Consider the following 5,596-nt stretch of genomic DNA (forward strand, 5'->3'; position numbering starts at 1 on the left):
ATCCTCGACTATTTTCATCGACAACAAGAAGACGAATTTGCTAGGGCCCCCGCTCGGGCCCCGCGTCGCCTAGGGTAGGCGACTCGGGCGGCAGCCCCCAACCGCGCCGCCGCCGGGCCCCCCTTCTCTAGCTAATCCCCTCGCCGCCGCCGGAGGCCACAACCGGGCGAATCCCGCGTCGTGGCGGCGGCGGCTCTCCTCTCCCGCGGGGCCCCGCGGCTGGCGGCCCGCCTGCGGCTCGGATCCATGGCGGCGGCCATGGCTGGTGGCACGCGGCGCTGCTGCGGCAGGCGGCGCCGGCGTGGTCAGGTGGGCCACTCCCCTGGCTATGTGGATGGCGGGAAGGTGGTGGGCTTCGGCTGCGGCGGCGGTTCCTCACTGGATGTTGGTGGCCATGGTGATGTTCGTCCTCGACCCCGATCTACTCCGACCTGCAGCGGATCCGGCCCTTGGTGGCTTCGGTCACCGTTCTTGGGTGCTAGCCTTGCAGATCCGGTGGCTGGAAGGGTTCCGGGGGAATCTCTTGGCCGGCGTGGCGGCCACTCCGATGGCAGTGCCTTTGGGTGTTGCTTCCCTCGTTGGAGGCTTCGGAGAGGATCTCCTTCCTTCCACCCCTCCCAGGAGCTCAGGTGAAAACCTCAGACCCCCCTGTTCCAAGCGACGACGACACCACGGTGACGTGCTCCTTCCTGAAGGCGTTGCTCGGGGGCTGCTCAAGCGGCAGCGGAAGTGGCGGCGGTTCGATGTCGACACATGCATTCTGGTCAGCTTCATCTTGGAGGCTGCGGCGACGTAGGCGACGCTCGTCTGGTGGAGCTACTGCCGATGGTCGAGGCATCGTTGGCAGTCTGCGCCATCAGGTTCGGGGTGCTCAGGGGGAAACCCCAGATCTGGGTCTTCCGGATCGGATGATGATGGCGTTCTATCGCTTTCCCTTCTGGGGGCATCGTCTTGGAGCAAGTGCTGGCTGGAGGGATGGTGGAGCGGTGTTCCATCCCACACTTTGATGGCGGCGGAGATCGATGGCATGGCGCTGTGGAGACTCGGCGTCCGACGTGCGGAGATGGGCTCGCGCAGGAGGAGGTTGCTGTCTGGCGTCATGGTGACGTCGATGGCAGGGTGGCCAGACAAGGTAGAAGCCTCAATATGATCTGAAGAACTATGGATGATGGCGGCGACAACACACGAGTGCGTCTGACCGGATTATGCCCCAGACCTGGTATGTGGCTCGGCTGGGGCTTCCGAATGAGTTTCGGCTTCCGGCTTTTGATGTTAGGCTTAGGTGAGAGGTTTGGGTAGTGGCCCAGCTAGCACCCCTTCATCATTTTGGATAGGAGTAGCGGCATATGTTGCCAAGATGGTGGATTCAGGCACATTGTTGTAATACTTTGTAAGGTCCTCGAGCATAATCAATAAAGTGGCCGTATGCATCTCCCAGATGCAGAGGCCGGGGGTCATCCTCCTTTTCTAAAAAACAAGAAGACGAATTTGATAATTTCATCACCCTCTACGACGGGACGTGGTGTTTCTGAGCTCAAGCTTAAATGAGCGCGGATGAACAGCAAAACCCAGAAAAATTGAAAATAAAATAAAAAAATCTGATTTTTTTGTGACATTGACAGTGCTCACAAAATTTCATCATGACATGACATGCAAAAAAGAAAACAATGCATCACAATGTTGTTCTTTTCAAGTCATTATGTTCTACTCCGTCTGTAAAATTCTATAAGACGTTATAGATCACTAAAGGACGTTTTATATCACTATTTTAGTGATCTAAAACGTCTTACAGAAGTTTATAGAGGGAGTACATGATAAACCAAAAATAAACCCATAACAAAAATAAATATTGATATGCATTGGAAGTATTGAGGTCATTACTTACTGTATTGCAATTGTGGCCTTCATTTGTATTTACTAGCAATGTTATAATTGTGATCATTTTTAGAGTCAAAACACATGAAGATGTGTTTTATTTATGTAGAATAATCTTTCTGCGGGAGACTATATTTGTGTCCGCAGCAAGACGTTTGTGACAACTTCATCTATCTTGATACTCTGATACCACATTCTTCAGTAGACATATTATGAATGTGCATGTATTGATAATTTGGTATGGTGCGTCTATATCCATGTTGTAATCGGTATTTTCTAAGAGGTAAAAACCAACATTTTTGTGGTACACAGCGCTGGCCGCTGGGTACCTCCACTTCCTCACGAGGTTACAGGGAAAGCGGCGGACTGGAGCAGCAACAGCGATGGCCGGAGCCGGCGAAGACGAAGCAGCCTCTTCTCCTCCTCCTCCTCCTCCTCCTCTAGATCAGGAAGTAAGTTGCGTTATCATCCTCTCTCCTCTCCTCTCCCGCAGGGGTTTCTGACAGATCGATCCATTGCTGACGCGGGGTTCCTGTCGCCATTAACTAACCTGTGGATCCTCCCTCACTGCAGCAGCCCACGGAAGAGGCCGCGGTGGCGGGCAAGCTGACCAGGTTGGAGCACCAGCTCGGCGCCGCCGACGCGCCGTCCTTCCGGATGGAGGACCTGCCTGCGGTAAGTGGCTGCTAACTTCCATTCCGTCAGCTCAGTTACTCTGTTTCCCCCCTACCATTACAGCAAGGGAAATAAAGTGTTTACTGGAAAATTTGATCTTTGGTGTGATGCCTGCTGTGTTCTCCACGGATCTGAACCTGTAGAGGGGAAATATTTGGTGTTCTGTTTTAGTCGTTGCCTCGGGGCTTCAACTACTGACCACTCCATGATTTTCCTGCCTCATGTTTTAGGGCATCTTGCTTTTAATTTGTTATCAGGCTGAATACGAATCAACTTTCTGGAAAAGATCATGAAGGACTGAGTGAAACTACTGCAAAAAAATTGCAGTTTGCATCGGATTTCTCTTTTCAAATATATACACTTTCATCCTCATTTTGTCTACCGGTGGCCGTGAGTTCTAGTCAAAATTCAACCCACCTATAGTTCATATCCTTTCTTGTCGCAGGAGGTTCAACCTGTTATAATGTCACTGCTGCCACTGGAAGAGGCCGTGAGGACAAGCATTGTTTCAACAAGTTGAAAAATGCTCTGGAGATTCCACTGTAATCTATGTTTTGATGATCTCAGTGATCCGGATTCTGACAGCGATGACGAGTTCGCTGCTCAGGATAGTACCAAAATAAAGCAAGCAAAGTTCATTGAGACTGTAGATTCGGTTATTCAACAGCACAGTGGGATATGAGTCAACAAGTTCAGCGTCAGGTGTGGCCTGCACAAAGAAGACTCTGATCGTCTTGACAGGTGGATTTCGTTTGCCACTTCATCAAAGGCGAAGATAATACATTTTGATCTGCTAATAATTGATGGTCCATTATATGGAGTTCACCACTTCCCTCTTGAGGCCTTAGATGCTCAAGATAGCTCATTTGTGCAGTCATTGTTTCTCGCTGCTGTTTCTATAAAGCCACACTCAGGAATATGTGGCTTTACAATACTCAGAAAGCTTGTTCTGAAATCTGTTCAGATATTCGGGGATTTTCCTGGCTTGCTTGCAAAGTGTTCAGCACTTGAGGACTTGCAGATCATCAGCTGCTCTCGTGTTACTAGTTTAAGCGTACCACACAAACTCGATAAACTTCAACATTTGCTAATTGATAGTACAAGGGATATCAAGACGGTTGAGTTTCATGCTGTTGATCTTGCTCATTTTGAGTACAGAGGGGAAGTGATCCCTATAGTGCTTCATGGTTGCTCAAAATTAGAGAAGGCAACAATAATGTTTATGGCCACTAAAGCAGTGACCCACACATTCACTGCAGTTCCAAGCATTTTGCCCGTAAAGATATTACATATGCAAGCTGTTATATCAAAATATGCACAGGTTGCCTAGTTTTTCTTTTTTCTTTTTGCTTACCTCATAGATAGTTCTTCAAAATTGGTGTTACTGTTATGTCATCTTTTTTGTCCGGGTCATGTTTCAGTTGCAGAAGCTGCCAGCAAGACCACAGGGCATGTTTATGCATTTGAGGCATATGACTTGCCAACTAAGTGTAAATTGTAGAGAAGCAAATTACGATAATGAAGTTCTTCAACTGGCCCATTGTTTGGATGCTGCACCCGGACTGGAGACATTGCACTTGCATGCGAGTGCAATTTTATTTATTTAGAAAGATTAATATATGGACCTTCAGAAAAGAACTGTAGTTGGATTAGTTTGACCAAATGATTGCAATCTTCCAATGCAGATGTTCTATATGATATCCAGTGGTGTCTCCAGTGCTGAGGTGGCGGGTATGCGCCGCCATGATCATCTCAAGACGGTCTTCATGAGCGGATTTCGCTGTTACAAGGCTCAGATTGAGCTGGCGTGTTGTGTCTTGGGAAATGCTTGTGTTCTTGAGCAGCTGACGATAGAATCAAAGGTCACAAACACAATATGGGCGGGTAATTATTATGCGTGGAATAAAGGCCTCGAAAGAATTTTACCGAGGGTCTGTGAGTGGGCACAGATCACCTCGGAGCGCTTCAGTAAGGTGATCACCGTGTTAGGTGCGCCCCTTCACAGTGAGTAAACTATCCTTTCCCATATATGTACTACGTGCTATTGAATAATCTTTGGTAGGCAGTCTTGAGCATTTCAGTGTAACTGGGAGAAGTTTATTCGTTCATGTAATGCTTCTGTAGTGACTGTTTGGTTACTATTTGTGTGTCCCTCTTCTCTTAGGGAGAAAAAAGAACAATTTATCTATGTGTGTCCAATGCATGTATTCCTTTCCGACCTGTAAGATGGTTATTTGTCCTGGTATGCTATCTTTCGAGCTACTGAAAGAACCTGAGTCGTGAAAATTCAAATAAACTTGCATCTCTATATGTACATTTGCCAACTCTTGAAAGAAGTGAAGCTGTAATGGGAGCTCACTGGTAACAGAACTTATACCACAAAATTTATGCATCGTTGGCTTTCCTATCTCGGAGTCCAAACCCCATATTTGGTCAAATCTGGAAGCTAAAAATTCCTTTGAAGATTTTGGTTTTAACATGATAGGTTATCCATGATAGAATAGAATCCCTACAAAAGAACAAGTACTTCATAGACATGGGCCTACTGATAGCAAGTGTCCCATGTGCAGGGAAACTGAAACAACTGATCATCTTTTCTTTTGTTTTCTCATTGCTGTCTTTGTCTGCTCCTTCTGTTCGGGAGGTTTTGGGTTGGAATTGGCACCCTCCATCGGTCCAAGACATGATTACATGGCTGAAATCTGAGCCGACTGGGAGCATTGATTATCTTTGCATTGGGATGTACAGCGGTTCGGTGGGCTCTTTGGAACATCCAACTGACTGACGTTATCTCTCACACATTACTTTTCCTGCAGCAATGGAGGCTTCTTTGGCCCAGCAAGACGCAGGATCTCTTCACCACCATCATTAGCGAGTGCCGTCATCGCCTTCTGATTATTAGGAGTAGATCTTAATTACTGGGATGCTATGCCGCTCAGATTCTGTAATCCCCTGATGTTTTTAACCTCACTGTATCCTGATCCTGGAGTGAGTTAGTATGTTTCTCTGTTAGGAAGTCTTGCACTCCGTTCTCTTCACTGTGATT

The 5,596-nt window shown here is 47.6% G+C and overlaps 1 pseudogene; it reads left to right on the forward strand.

The window, feature by feature from the left end:
- Window positions 1-246: 246 nt before the first annotated feature.
- On the forward strand, window positions 247-4,773 carry LOC125531925 (annotated as a pseudogene).
- The last annotated feature ends 823 nt before the right edge of the window (window positions 4,774-5,596 follow it).

The sequence above is a fragment of the Triticum urartu genome, unplaced genomic scaffold, assembly GCF_003073215.2.
Source record: "Triticum urartu cultivar G1812 unplaced genomic scaffold, Tu2.1 TuUngrouped_contig_842, whole genome shotgun sequence".
Lineage (NCBI taxonomy): Eukaryota > Viridiplantae > Streptophyta > Magnoliopsida > Poales > Poaceae > Triticum > Triticum urartu.